This window comes from Ictidomys tridecemlineatus, chromosome 12 (genome assembly GCF_052094955.1).
Source record: "Ictidomys tridecemlineatus isolate mIctTri1 chromosome 12, mIctTri1.hap1, whole genome shotgun sequence".
Lineage (NCBI taxonomy): Eukaryota > Metazoa > Chordata > Mammalia > Rodentia > Sciuridae > Ictidomys > Ictidomys tridecemlineatus.
The window spans coordinates 103,431,836-103,446,601 of NC_135488.1; the positions used below are offsets into that span (position 1 = coordinate 103,431,836).

The 14,766-nt window shown below is 52.9% G+C and overlaps 1 protein-coding gene and 1 long non-coding RNA gene across 7 annotated transcripts in view; one reads left to right on the plus strand and one right to left on the minus strand.

The window, feature by feature from the left end:
* Window positions 1-14,766, minus strand: part of Klhl29 (kelch like family member 29) — a 279,732-nt gene that overhangs the window by 133,918 nt on the left and 131,048 nt on the right. The window lies entirely within an intron of this gene.
* Window positions 8-11,742, plus strand: LOC120885057 (uncharacterized). 2 transcript variants are annotated; one of them, XR_013429193.1, is made up of 4 exons: window positions 8-4,034; window positions 5,210-5,550; window positions 6,214-6,287; window positions 7,172-11,742. It is a non-coding gene; the product is annotated as an uncharacterized LOC120885057 (long non-coding RNA). The 2 variants fall into 2 exon arrangements; XR_013429192.1 differs by having other exon boundaries at window positions 6,214-6,283.

Genomic DNA, 14,766 nt, shown 5'->3' on the forward strand with positions numbered 1-14,766 from the left:
CTGGAGCCCGGGGACAGTGTCCATGAGTCCAGGGCACTGGCCCTGAGAGGCCCTGCCCAGGAACAGGCTGCTGTGTCCACCTGAACGTGTGAGCAGAATGACTGTGGTCTGGGTCCAGCGACGCGCTGTGTGTCGGGGATGCGGGCGATGCCCACGCGTATTAACATGCGCCATGTGTATGCGCTGCACACAGGATCACAGGTGGCTAATGACCCTTTCCTCGTTCTTATCATTAAGACATGCCGAAGGAGTGGGCTGCCGGCTGTGAGGCCCCGAAGGCGTGATTAATCCACAGGAAGGCAAGGGAGCCCGCGCTGCCTCCAGACAGGGGAGCCGAGGAGGCTGGCTGAGGAATGAGCCGCGGAGTCCGGGCCTGGCTGGAAAATGGATGATTGCCTCATTTGGGGGAGACGTGCTGCCAAGTCAATTGGAACAGCCTGTGCCCATCTTTATTATTTTCGTTTCCCTCTCTGCATCTTTTAGCTTTTCTTCTGGAACAAAACATTACGCAGCGGCCAGAACACCATCTTGGCAAATGCAGCACAAAGGAACTCTCCGCGTGCCTCTGGAGAAGCCGGCCTGGTGTGGCTGTCGGTGGGAGCTGGGGATGCCCCTGGGGGATGCCCCTTGCTTCCAGGGGCTGGTTAGCCCTCACGGACCCTCATCCCTGCAGAGCCCCCAGAAACTCAGAAGACTCCCTTCCGCTGAGGCTGAGGTGGGCTCCACCTGGCCTCTTCACGGGAGGCCTTCTCTGACCGACCCTCTCTTCCCTGCGCCAGAAGCCAGACACAGCGATGGACTGGCATATTCCACTTTCCCATGTAAGACTGGACTCTGCTCCTAATGTCAGGGTCAGCTCTCTCCCTCTGCTTCCTCCACTGCAGCAGACGAGCACAGGGCTGGCCAGACCAAGGGGACTAGCCCTTTGCGGCACAGAGCGTGTGGCATGGCGGGGTGAGGCTGAAGTGAGTGAGGAGTATGGTGTCAAGATTTAAGAAGGGCTTGTCCTTGGGGCCCACCTGCACTCGCACAGCCCTGACAGGAGCCACTCCTGAATTCTGATATACCTGCCTGGCCCGAGTCCTGGCCCTGCACACTGCCCTAAGAACCAGTGAGCTATTCTCCAGGCAGGGGGAGGCCTCCAAGTGGATGTGAAATGTGTGGGTCACACACAGGTGCCTGCTTTGGCTAGGCCCCATGTTTAAATCCTTTGGGTCAGCAGAAGCCAAGGAAGCTCTGGGGTACCAAAGGTAGTGCCAGCTCCGCCTGCCCCTCTGCTGGGGTGAGTAACCTGTGGGGTGGTTATATCTTTAGTTCCCTTCCTTAACATATCAAGGGAAATAACCCAGCAAACTGAGATCTCCCTCAGTGGACTGGTCCCCAGGGAGTGGGGAGGGAGCCCCTGTGTCACTCGTCCAGCAGTGCTGATTTATGACAGCTGTCTGGCCTTAGGGGGGCATAGCGCTGCTCTGAAAGGGCCCTCTGCCTCCATATCACCCTGTCCAGCCACAAGGGACCTTGTGTGACTCTCTCCTGTCATCATCATCAGGACCACCCCACCATCAAGGCCAGTGGGAAACTGTCCAATCTGGGTGCCAGGCTGGAGTGGCTCAGCCTAGCCCTTGGCTTAGTAGCCAGAAGTTTCCATCAAGACCTGCTACAGGCTCCAGGGTGTGGAACCAGCCAAGCAGCCTTCCCCAGGCCGGGAGAAGAGGGGAGCCAGGGATGTCACAGAGGCAGTTAGGAACCCGAGCCATCCCTCTGACCTCTGCTTCCACCCCGGGACCCCTAGGTGACCCAAGGTTTTGTAGCAGAGGCTTTAGGGTATCATCTTCGTTGCTTGAAAAAGACGGGGAGCTTTCTTTCTCCAATGCCAGCTAACTGCAGAGTTGCCCGGCCTGAGTCTGTCCTTGGACTTGGAGGGAAATAACCCAGCAAACCGAGACCTCACTCAATAGACTGGCCCCCAGGGAGTGCGAAGGGAGCCCCTGTGTCACACGTCCAGCAGTGGTGATTTATGACAGCTGTCTGGCCTTAGGGGGCCATGGCTCTTCTCCTCCGCACAGTTCTTATTAATTTATTTATTTTAGCTGCTTTATTGAGGTTTGATTGGCACACAAAGAGCTGTAGATACTTAATGTACACAACTTGATGTGTTCAGAGATCTAATGTGCATGCTCAAAACCATCTACCCATCGCTATCCAGGCCACCAACATACCTGTCACATTCAAAAGTTCCCTCTGCCTTCTTTTTTTTCTTTTTTCCTTTTACAGTAAGAACACTTAAATAGGGAGGGATGGAAAAAGGCTACAAAGTTTCAGTTACGTAAAAGAATCAACTTCTGGGGATCTACCCCAAGACAGGACCAAGATAACCACTGGGCATTTGCCATATGCACTTCTCCACGTGCTCAGAGGCGAGCGCCCACGGGAAGTGCTCATCCACATGGGTGTCTTTCGAAGCCACCACACGTTTGCTTGACAGCATCCCAATGGTGTAGGCAGGGAAACATGGAATTTTGTAAGTAAGGAGGAGGAACAAAAGGAAGCTCAGGGACGGGGACAATGATCTAGTTCTGCGTCCTCAAATTGAGGTGGGTGGGCCAGCAGTTCCTACTACCTGGGTGCTTGTTATCAATGCAGATCTCAGGCCTCACCCCAGCACCCTCAAGTCAGAATCTGCATTTTTAACAGGTTGTAGTTTGAACACAGTCTGAGATGTGGTCGGGGCTCCACCCAGAATCAGGCATTCCAATACGCTGGATGGCCCTGGGGGTCAGGGTATTTTTTGGAAAACTCATATTCTATAATTACAGGGCTTAATACATGACCTAAAATGACAAATGTTCAAAATGCTTTTCTGATGATAGGTTGCAGGAAAGATGTCACCGATTCCTTTTCTGGGCCCAATTTCTCTCACAAAAAGCAATCTCCCTGCTTCAGAAAGGTGGTATCCCATACCTGTTTGAGATGAGCAATATTAAAAGAACAAGGCTCCCAGACCCCTCCTTCCCATGAGCACCTTTGCTTTGAGACTTTCTGGCTGTGGGTTTCGATGTAGTGATTTTTTTTTTTTTTTCAAAAAAGCACACGATTCAGAGACTTTTCTCACGGGACTAATTGACTAGGCATTTGTGCTATTGCTCCTGGTGTAAATCATTATAATGGTGATAATGAAAAATAAAAAAGATATTGGAAATGACAGTTGGCAACATAATATCAGCATAAACTGAGGGAAGAGGGGAGGCGTGTATAAATTAGGGACTCGTAAACAACAGGATCGATGAGGGAGTTATGGCGGGTAGGGTTTGATCATTTAGATGAGAATTAGCTAGAGTTATCATTATGAATAACCATGGTTGGCTCCTTCCGATTCCTTGTTCTTGTGGCTCCATGGAGGATGGAGACCCTGAAATTGGAGCCCTGTGTCCCGACAGTCCTGCAAACCCTGGATCAAAGTCTTTGGAGCTGAATTTTGCAGTTACTTCCCTCCTCCAAGTGGGCCTCCCAGTGGCTCAGGGCTGCCTCGCAGACATGCCTGATTATTCTGAATCTTGCAGAATTGACTAATTCAACCGGCTCCCGCTTCACAGGAAATGGTGTTCGTCAGTGACCCAAGCTGATGAATGAATCCTACTCGGTGCCTGGAGCCAGACCCAGCAGCAAGAGCTGCAAAGAAGAAAGACTGATGCGTGCTCTCTATTTGGCTGCCAAAATGCTCTTGCAATTTGCTTTCTTCTAGACAAGAGTCTATTCAAAAGTCTATTTGGAAACATTAGGGAACGGCCGTCACATGGCCGGCAGATCATACTGCCTGTGACAGGATATTATCTTCCTTGGGAGAGACTCGACTGCTCTTTTATTTCACCAAGTAACTAGCGTCTGGGCTGATGGCTGCAGAATTGCTCGGAGGGCTGGGGACATTAAAATCCCTGTCCAGAGCAAATGCGGAACCGACAGCCACTTCAGCACGCAGGATTTGTGGAACCATCGCCCGCATTAAGTGCTAGCATCCAGCTTTCGTCTCCTCTCTGGTGAGACCTGGGGGGGGGGGCTTCTTGCTTATCCAAATCTCTGCCTGGGAAATCACAACTTCTGACTTCCTCTTCTGAGACCCTACCCCCTTGCGTGGGGAATTCACACCTGCCTTTCCCACCCAGGCAAACCCTTAGGCATGCCCTTGAGCTAACTCATGTTTGCTAAATCACAGCAAGTGCAATGACCATGTCCTTCCCCATGGTGACCCAGCTCGGTGCTAGACACTGAGGGGCAAGTACGAACAGGGCACGGCTGGTTCCTGCCTTTGGGGACCCAGCTGCTCAGGAGGACAGTGCACAGGGATCAATATAGGGTACGAGGAACATGGAGCTGCTGGGGAGGGAGCAGCCAGTGTGGCTGGAGTAGGCAGGGAGGGTCAGGGTGGCTCTGGAGCCCTAAGGCTGTGCAGCGAGCAGCCAGTGTGGCTGGAGTAGGCAGGGAGGGTCAGGGTGGCTCTGGAGCCCTAAGGCTGTGCAGCGAGCAGCCAGTGTGGCTGGAGTAGGCAGGGAGGGTCAGGGTGGCTCTGGAGCCCTAAGGCTGTGCAGCTTCCTGAGGCTGCATTAATTTTAGAGAGGAGATTGTGTTTAGTGAGAGGAAATGCAGAGGGAGGGAAGTCCCAGCTCCGGGGCCAGGCATGCAGAGAGCAGAGACATCTCCCTTCCACAGAGGGAGCGTCCCCACCCCTCCCAAACTGTCATTTTGGCTTTGGGAACCAAAGACCCACATTACTTGTAGGGGCTTCCGCCGGGAGGAGCAGTGAGTCCCAGGGGAAGAGTGCTTTGGGCCACTTGGGAGACAGACTTTTGTCCCCTGTCTTGGCCATGAGCCTCTTGTTTTGCCCACACTCCTGCTGACCTCAGTACCCAGTGCCAGGCTGTCTCGAGACCACAGGGGCTTCTTTGTCTTTGTGTCTATCTTGATGTACTTGCTTCACATTTTCATTGTCTTGATTCCATGTCCGTGTTTTTAATTTAATTAAAAAAAAAAAAAAAAGGCAGCCCAGACCAGAGGGCAGCCTGTTGCGAGGTTGCGTGCTTTGTCACCACCCAAGCATGCAAACGAGGCAGCCTCTGTTGACAAGTTCACATCTCCAGTGCAGAGCTGGCTGTTTGAACAGCTTGTGTGCAGTAATTGAAACATAGATTTTTGTTGCCTTTCTGTTTATTTTTAGATTAACCAAGCAGGGATACTTTGCTTCCAGGCTGCCACTTCCACCCCTGACGAGCAGCCTGGGACCGCGGGCCCCAGGCACACCAGCAGGAATCAGCACCGTTTCCTTGGGTCCTCCCTTCCCGGACTCTCCTGCCTCCACCTGGCTCTGAACAAGGGGGACCTTTGCCATGACCCCCAGGGCTCAAGACAGGGAAGCTGAGGGAAGCAGGCTGCTCCCCAGTTTCTGGGCTTGGAAGACTTCCTGCGGGACCCTCAGGGCAGCCCTGGAGGCAGGCTGGGCAGTCATCAGCTACCCCTTCCACCGCAGGCACAACCCAGCCAGTGAGCGCCAGAGCGGAGGTGAGCGAGAGCCTAGATCTCCATTCCTGGGGCTGGGGGCCCCAACAAACAAGGGCCAATGGCTCAGAGATTCAAGCAAGGCCTGCTTTCTATTGTGGACACTTGACCCCATCATGGTTGCCTCAGCCTAGACGGGTGGGTGGTGCTACCGTGATGAACTAGCCCCCGGGTCTCAGTGGCTTCGGCCATGACATTGCTTCCGTTCTTGCTGTTTGTGCACTGCTGGTCAAAGGCAGTCCTCCTCCTGGGCACTCTCTCTTCAAGACCCCAGCTGCCAGCGTGGTCACCCCCGGGCACTGCTGGCCACTGTGGAAACGGAAACTAGGCTTAGGGGCTCACACACTGATTCCTAAGGATTTCCCTTGGAATGGGTGCCCATCCCTTCTGCCCTCATGTCACTGGTGAAAGTGTGCCCCATGGCGACACCTAACTTTGAACCTATAGGGAAGAGAGACCCTATCAGGTGCCCAGAAGGAGAAATGGTTTAGGGGAGAAGAGGGAGAGGTGTGTGTGTGTGTGTGTGTGTGTGTGTGTGTGTGTGTGTTTCAGGATCCCTGAGCTGGGCCGAACCCTCCTCTGAACTCTGTGGTACCCGCCAGCTCAGCAATCGGCACACTCTCTTGACATTATGTCATTATGTCATTTTTATCTTCCACCCCACAGGGCTGGCAGCTTCTTTAAGGCCTCATCCGAGACTCTTGGGCAACAAGAACATGGCATTTGACCTTCTGCTGTGAGTGAGTGGTGGACCCTCCTCCAAGAAGCCTTCCTGGTGGCCCCAGGCCCCCATCCCTCCCAGCCCTCATCCTGCAGGCTCCTGTGTGCCTGATCACATACCAAGCTCAGAAAACACAGCACTAGCCAACCCCACGGTTTCCTGGGTGGAAGTCCTACTCACAGCCGTCAGTCACATCCGCTTCCCACAGACACTTGTGCGGTCCTGGCTACACAGGGTTCAGCCCCAGGGTTCTCCCCAGGGAACAGGGGAGGGAGGCCTCTGGAGGACTGGGATGACAGGTCGGGGCCTCTGAATGAGAGCTGAATAGGCCAGCTCTCAGCCCCAGCAGCCCCTGGGAGAGCGGGGGAGATGACCATCTGCTCTGGCTCAGCGCAGCCCAGGCTGCAGGCACAAGCCGTCCATTTACAGAGGGCGGGCCCACAGCAGGACTGATCCCACTGTCTGGGGCTCAACAAAGAGTGCTGCAGAGATCTGACCTCGGGTGGGAGGGAGGAGGGGAGACCAGATAAAGCCATGGCCCCTGCCTGAGGCTGGGGGACTCTGGTGTCAGATGCCAGCCTGGTACCATTGGACGTCCTTCTGGGCTAGCATAAAAGGAGCTCAGTGTTCCTCCTGTCATAGGAGGGGACCAGCCTGGATTCCTTTCTCTGGTCACACAGGAAGTGACCCATGCCCAGGAGCAGCATGCCAGGCCTCCCCACTGTGCTGCGCCAGGGCTTCCTGCCTTAAAGTAGGCGCCTGGTGGATTCCGCTGTGATCAGAGATAAAGACACCCTCCCTTTTCTTGCCATGGTGCTGGGCCGTCCTGTGAACCCTGACATTCATTTAATCTGCATGACAATTCTATGAGGCAGCTCTATGGTGACGATCTCTATTTTCCAGATGGTGAAACTGAGGCACAGAAAGGTCAAGCAACTTTCCCAAAGTCACCCAGCTAAAAAGCGGTAGAGACAGAATCTGGGTCCGGGCAACGTGGCTCTCGAGTCCCGCTCTCGCCTACCCCCATCTCTGCTGGTTCTGCTCTCTGCTGTGTCTCAGCTCAGACAGTCCTTGACCTCTTGGGGAGCTCAGCACATACCGAGTGAGTGAGTGAACACCGAGACCCACCTCAGCATAGTTCCCGAGCCCAGCTTCACTCCCAAAGGGGGAGACGTGCTGGATCGGCCTTCTGTTGCCCTGCTACCCGCCATGCCCACCACGCTGCCCACTGGTGGTGGGGGCAGCAATAGTTCAGAATGAATTCTCCCTGGGTTTTAAAGTGGTTCCTTTTGCCGGTGGCTCTCAGGGAGAGTTCGGTGGGGCTGGTTGGGCAAATCAGCTCCTTCTGAACGTGGTCAAGACCCACATGTGGTGTGGCCAGGCTCCCACTCTCCCTGTCCAGCACCTCCACAGAGTCCTGGAGCGTCTAGAGGGGCCCAGAGCCGAGCCCACCCCACCAGCACAGGGTGGGCAGACTCGACAGGCTCCTGCGGCCCCAAGCATCCAATCTGCAACCTATCGGCACCAGGAGCGCCAGGAGGGACTGCCCCCCACCCAGGAGCGCACATATCCGCAATGCAATTCCTTCGAGGAAAATTACTCAAGCAGCCATTTATTAAAACACAACTGCTCCCGAGGAGCCTTTCGGCAGTGGAAATACCAAATAGCTTTGAAGCTCCAGCCGTCCCCGAAACCAATGAAGCAGGCTTCTAGGCACTATCTGACTTGTAATCTGCTTGTTCTTTCCCCATCTGGAAGGTCTAATGAAATGTTACACTATGAGGAACACGGAAATAAGGAACGTCAGAGGTGAGGGACATATATTTAATTTCTTGCCTTGGCCTGTTATTTGCATAAACCTCAAGTGGGGGAAAGAGAAGAAAAATGGCAGTGTCTGAGCCTCCCAGGGGCAGGGCGTGGGGCTTGGAGGGTGACTGCACCTAGCACGCAGCCCAGGGAGGGGCACTGCATCTCCATCTCTGAGGCAGAGAAGACTGGAGCTCCCGTGTCCGTGTCCTCCTCTTTCTTGGGGACCATAGCTGGACAACTTGATGGAGTCCTTTGGTTCCACCAGGGGCCATGTTCTTGTCAGTGTGCACAGAATGGGTGCACACGCGACTTGGTTCCTTCCAAGCCTGCCTGGTTAGAGCAGGGGTGTCCTCTTCACCCTGTCTTTTCCCTGCCTGCTTCAAGGACGACACCACGGAAAGAGCCTTGGTCCCTGTTGGGCTAATGTAGGGAGCCCAGCTCTTTCCCATTGGGCCACCCCAAACTGTAAACTGAGAAAGACAGAAGCTCCTATTTTGGATGAAGCCATTACAATTTGGGATTCTTTGCTCTAGAGTTAGCCTACCCTGATTTAGGCAATCTTAATTTTTTAGATGAGGAAATACAGACCAAGAGTTGAAAGTGACTTGCCCCAGGTCACAACAACCCTAGATCCATCCAAGAGGGTACTGTCTGACCCTAGGTCCATCCAAGAGAGTATTATCTGAGCTTAGATCCATCCAAGAGAGCTCTGTCTGAGCCTAGATCCATCTAAGAGGGTACTGTCTGAGCCTAGATCCATCCAAGAGAGCACTGTCTGAGCCTAGATCCATCCAAGAGAGCACTGTCTGAGCCTAGATCCATCCAAGAGAGCACTGTCTGAGCCTAGATCCATCCAAGAAAGCACTGTCTGAGTGGTAACTAGACATGGTTCCTCCCAGGTGCAAAGCTCAGGCAGCTGTTCTGAGTCCATCTTCCAGGTTCAACTCCTCAGGTCCTAACAACTTATATCTTGGCCAGGTGAGGATTCAGGATGGAAATTGTCACCACATGATTGGGTTTTTCCCTGCCTCCTTCCTGGGGAGAGAATCAAGAGGGACCGAGGCTGGACACTGATTCCCAGGGGACTGCTTCCTTCCAAATGCTGACAAGCCCTAAGAACAGCACGTGCTTTGCAGAAAAGGTCAGGTCCAGAAAGCAGGAGACTCAGCAATTCCCTGAATAGCCCAACCCTGAGCGCAGGCCGCCTCCATCAGAACTCACAGGCCCCACAGGAAATGAACAAGAGTCCAGCAGAGAGAGCCAGAGACCCAGGAGGAGGGCCTCCCGTCAGACCAGGGGACAGCCAACAGGCTAATCCCTGCGACGATTGCGCCCTCTCATCCGCAGAAGCCGCCCTGGGCATCCAATCTTCCAGTCGGGCGGGTCTAATGGGATTGAAATAAGTCCTCTAAATGCCCAGCTCATTTTTGTTCCTTAATAAACACATGCATAGAGAAAGAAGCAATTAAAGCAAGGATGAGGAAAGGAACAACCAAGGAAGAAAGATGATTGCCAAACTCTGAGAGGCTGTTTTAGACAAGAGATGACAGGGATGGAAAAGAAAACACTGCCTCCCAAGACCACGGGTGTAGGACAATGTCATACCAGGCAGTCTGTGCCCCAGCCCCTCCCAGGATGAATTCTTCAGTTTGCGAGTCAGTTCCAGCAGCCGACCACCATGGTCACTGCCAGAAACAGGAGCTTCTGGAAGATGTATCTAGGCTCTGGACGGGGGCCCAAACTCCACAAATCCTTTTGCATGAAAAGAAGGCACCAGTCCTTTGGCTTGGACCTTTTTCTTTTGGTGTGTGTGTGTGTGTGTGTGTGTGTGTGTGTGTGTGTGTGTGTGTGTTTGGTTGTGGCTTTAATTTTTTACAAGTCTGATGTGTCTTCAGTTGCAAATGGCTTGAGTAAGAAGGGTGGGTGTGCTATTCCTGAAACCAGGAATCCAGGAGAGCTGCGACCTCAGTCACCCAGAAGTATTAGCTGTTCCTGACCAGCTCCTACTGTCTGGCTAAAAAGGGGATGAACAGAGCTGCTGTCTGACTCGCAGCCCACCAGCCAGGCCTGCATGGCACTCAACTTTGTGCCAGGGGCTGGGAGGGGCTGCACAGGTGCGCCTGGCCAGGGACTGCCCTTGAGGGCTGGACCATCCCCAAGGGGACATTGGACCACAGACAGTAATCGGCTTCTGCTGAGCAGGGGTGTGAGTCCCCTGAGATCTGGGCCTGGTTCCCCCATCTTGCCTTCCCTGAAGCTGGGTGGAAAGATTTCCATCTTTCAACCATTGGCTCCCCACTCCCCCTCCTCCCACCGCCCATTGGTTCACTCCTCATCATTAACACACCAAATGCTGTGGAGCACCTGATTGGATACTTTGCCAAGCACATGGTCAATTACTGACAGAAGAAAAAGGTGAGAAAGAGCCAACAGAATCCAGTTGTGAAATCTGTTGCCTGTCTGATATCCATCACCCTTTCATTTGATGATAGGATCTCCCCCATGTGAACCCATGCAATATGGTTGGGGGGGTTCTGACCCACCAATAGGGCAAGGACATGACCAGTTCAGACAAGTCAGTGTGTTCTGTCCCCCTGGACAAAATGAGGGAGCCAAACAGATCCAGATCCCTGGGATCTGATAGGAACTCAGAAAACTTTCCTGAAGACGGTCTGCTCTGTGGCAGAAGAGAACAGAAAGAGCCGGAAATGAGAAGATAGGGCTGGGGGGCTGGTGTGACCACCCGCGGAAGTAGGGAATGCAGAAAAGGAGGTAGGTTCCAGAAGAAAATGGAAGATTTGCTTTTGGATATATGGAAGTCGAGGCAGGAGGACGTTAGGACAAACGTTTCATAGGAAGCTAGGAGTTGGACACACGAGGTTTTGGAATCATTGGGGTTGAGTGGAGAATCAGTCAAACTAAAGAAAAAGTAAGGCGAGGCTTGGACTGTGCAGAATACGACCATGAAGACGCTGGAAGAAGAGAAAAACGAGAGGCAACGCACCCGGGAAGGACTCAGAAAGAGGCAGTTGAGGGCAGTGCAGTGTCATGGCTAGGATCATCCGTAAAGGCCTCGTTTTTCTCACGTACAGAGAAGTTTTTGAGATAAAGACATTATATCTCTCAATGTCCAGTCTTAAACAGAACAGAAACATTTCAGCCATTTAAAAGACAAAATACTCTGAAGCAAAATTCGCAAAATGCTGAATAGAATGTGACGTCACAGAGACACCCGGGCTGTCCAACAGCTTGGTCCCCAGGACTGAAGGAGTCAGCGTCCCGATACTCCTGGGCCTCGGGCTGCTGTGCTTTCCAAGTGTGTAAGTGACCTAGAGTTTAGCAGGTGTCACCTCTGATCAGCTTCACTATGATCTGAATATGTTTTTTTCCCTCTGAATCTCATGTTGGAATCTGACTGTGACTGTGGCAGCGTTGGGAGGTGGAGCCTTTAAGGTTGTGCCTTCCTTCCCTGTGGGACCAGACTCCTTACCTCGGGAACAGGCTGTTATAAAGCAAGTCTGAGCCCTGTATTTTGTCTCTTCTGCTTATCTACCTCGCAGTGACACAGACGCCCTCACCAGAAGCTGAGAAAACACCAGTGCCATCCTCTTGGACTTTCCTACCTCCAGAATCATGAGCCCAAATAAACCTCATTTCTTTATCAATTACCTAGTCTCTGGTATTTTGTTAAAGCATCAGAAAATGGGCCAGGACAAGCTTCTAGCAAGAGTTTCTTACTGTTATTATCCTTCCCAGCCCTTCTCCTTACCCCTGCCAGGTCAGAAATTTGCAGAATTTATAACCCAGATCATCAAACTTACAGTCAATTTGCGCTTTTTTAAAAAAAAAAATAAATTAAAAGAACGATTCTGAATTAAAGTCTGAGAAATGGTGAAGAAAGAAGAGGATTTGGGGTGCATGCATGTGGGGGTCCCTACTTATGCTGTCAATCTTTCAGAGGTATTATCTGCTATTTTCTCAATGTGGGCTCTGAAACTTTGGGAGATTTGACTCCAGATCGGTGAGCAAGGTGGAAAAGGCAGCGCCCAGATAATCTTGCCACCGAGGGTCTCTTATTTTGAAAGAGAGAAATGATACAAATTGTCCCTTTGTCCCAAATTCTGAGGACCAACTCTACACTAGAGGTAGCCTGGCTGCAGCCCAGACAAGTAACACAATGTCCCCCTTCACAACCAAGATCATTCCTCATGTTCGCCCTCCTCACAGCCGTGAACACACCCTCTTAGTATCTGAAATACACATTTCAGTTGTGCTCCAGCCTCCTGCATGCCAGAGAGCACCTGGGATCTAGATAGCAAGGAGTTGACAAAGGGTGACAGATAATTTCCTTGCTGAGGGTCTAGGTCAACTGCTTTTAGATATCTAGGTAAAGATACACAGAACAGCAGTGGACCAAGTGGAATCAGGAATCCAGCTTTGCACCAAGGTCACTGGCCTCCTTGCAGATGAAGCCGACGGCTTGCATCTTTCTCAAAGTGTGGTCCCAGGCCCAGCAGCTGACGCCGCAGCAGCTCTTGAGAGGTGGTTAGAAATGCAGAGTCCGCGGGGCCGTGCTGCCTTCCCCACTCTACCATTCTGTTTCAGGACGGCCAAAAGACTCCTGGGCCGGGCATGGTGGTGCACGCCTGTAATCCCAGCGGCTCAGGATGCTGGAAGCAGGAGGATCGACAGTTCAAAGCCAGTCTCAGCAACGGCAAGGTGCTAAGCAACTCAGTGAGACCCTGTCTCTAAGTAAAATACAAAATAGAGCTGGGGGTGTGGCTCAGTGTTTGAGTGACCCCAAGTTTAATCCCCGGTGGCCCCCCCCCCCCGAGCCAAAAAAAAAGGGGGTGGGGGAAAGACTCCTGGGCCAGGTGTTGGAAGAAACCTGGGTTTTAGCCTTGTTCTGTCACGACTGGTGGTGTGAATTTGGAGGTGTCATTTCTCCTCTCTAGCCTCTGTTTGCCCCAGTGTCACATGCCCAGAGGGTATCAGAATTGTAGCTTCTTGCAAGCAGCCAAACTCCAAATGCCCCAAACCTCAGCCAAGAGCCTATGAAGCAACGCTTCCCAAATGCTCAACCGAGACCTCCTGCTTCCTTCAGCCCCACAGTTCTGTGCTCCAAATTTGGCCCACAGCTGACTCCTGGTGTATCATATGGCTGTGTCTCTGCATTCTGAGGCTAATGCAGCTGCCACGCTGCTGGCCGCGAGTGGCTCAACGGGACGCCTGCTCTGGGTCTGCTGGAGACGTCTGAGTGTGTTCCACAGAACAAGTTGTCCTGTTCTGTGGTCCAGTGCCTGGTTCTGCCCACTGCGGGAACTTACAGCACAAACCCCATCAAGGAATGACACTGGCTCCTGCCTGAAACCCCAGCCACTTGGGAGGTGGAGGCAGGGGGATCCAAAATTCAAGAGCAGCCTGGGAACTTTGGCAAGACCCATCCCAGAATAAAATAAAGGGCTGGGGCTCAGTGGTGGAGTGTTTGCCTAGGGTGTGCCAAGCTCTGGGTTCAACCCCCAGCTTTTCAAGGAAAACAAAAAAGAAGTCCCTTGTCCTTCCCAAAGGCCTGTAAACGCCTTTTCCTTCTCCACAGTGGCATGATTGTGTGGCGGTACCGTGGGGAAGGCCAGAGCCTCCAGGAGGCTGCAGCGTTTGCTCATGGGAGTGGTGGCAGCAGCAGTCACCAGCTGAACCTGAGAGCCACCTACAGCTCTAAGAGGAAGCTCAGAACAAAGACAGAAGCAGAGATTGAGGCCAGATCGCAGGAAGGTGACACCAGAGGTGGACTGGTGTGGGACAGGAGCACCGTCTGAACAAGTCTCTGTGGAAAACAGAGACAGAAGGAACCAGCCGTCCTTTCCCCAGAGCAGGGAGAAGGGTGGTGTGTGGGGTGGTGCGGGTGTGTGTGTGTGTGTGTGTGTGTGTGTGTGTGTGTGTGTGTGTGTGTGTGCACTCTTTTTCACAATTTCATTAGGTAAGAGGAGAAACAAGAGATCTGTCTGAGAACGTCACTGTCTTTCCGTACCGTGTGTGGCATGTATTGATTGACACCAGCCTTGGGGTAAACAGTGTGCAGTCCTTTCCAGAACACGGGCGCAGGCATTTTAGACAGGTCCTCTTTGTTCTCCTAAAGGCCTGAATGCCGTAAACCTTGATGGAGTGATATTGGGACTCAAAAATCAGGTTTTGTTTTGCCAACACAAAGGCCACCCAGCCCCCTTCAGCCTGTTGCCCCCAGGGCCTGCCTTCCTCCGTGCAAAGCACTACCCCGGTGAGGGGCAGTGAGGGGCAAGGTCACTCATTCAGAGAACACAACAAACATGGGCCCCACGTGAAGGTGGCAGAGCAGCCTCTTTTAACCCTCCACCCTGTGCTCAACGGGGCCCAGCATGGCTCTGACAGCACGGGTACCCGGCTCCCTGCTGTGACAAGTGCCCGCGTGTCACTCTGAATTACAGGCCAAGAGCCAACCCACCCTGACAGCCAGGCTGCCATCCATAGAATGTGCTCTGATTTCTGCAGCTCGCAGCCCCTTGGGTCTCGAGGACAGGGTCACCCCAATTATGATGCTGGGAGTCGCCGGAGCGATAAAGTAAGATTCACCCCTCGGTCGTCAGGTGGAGGCCAGCCGCCGCCCGAGAGCCAACAAGAGGAAATCACATTAACCAGTGGAGTGACTGTGCCTT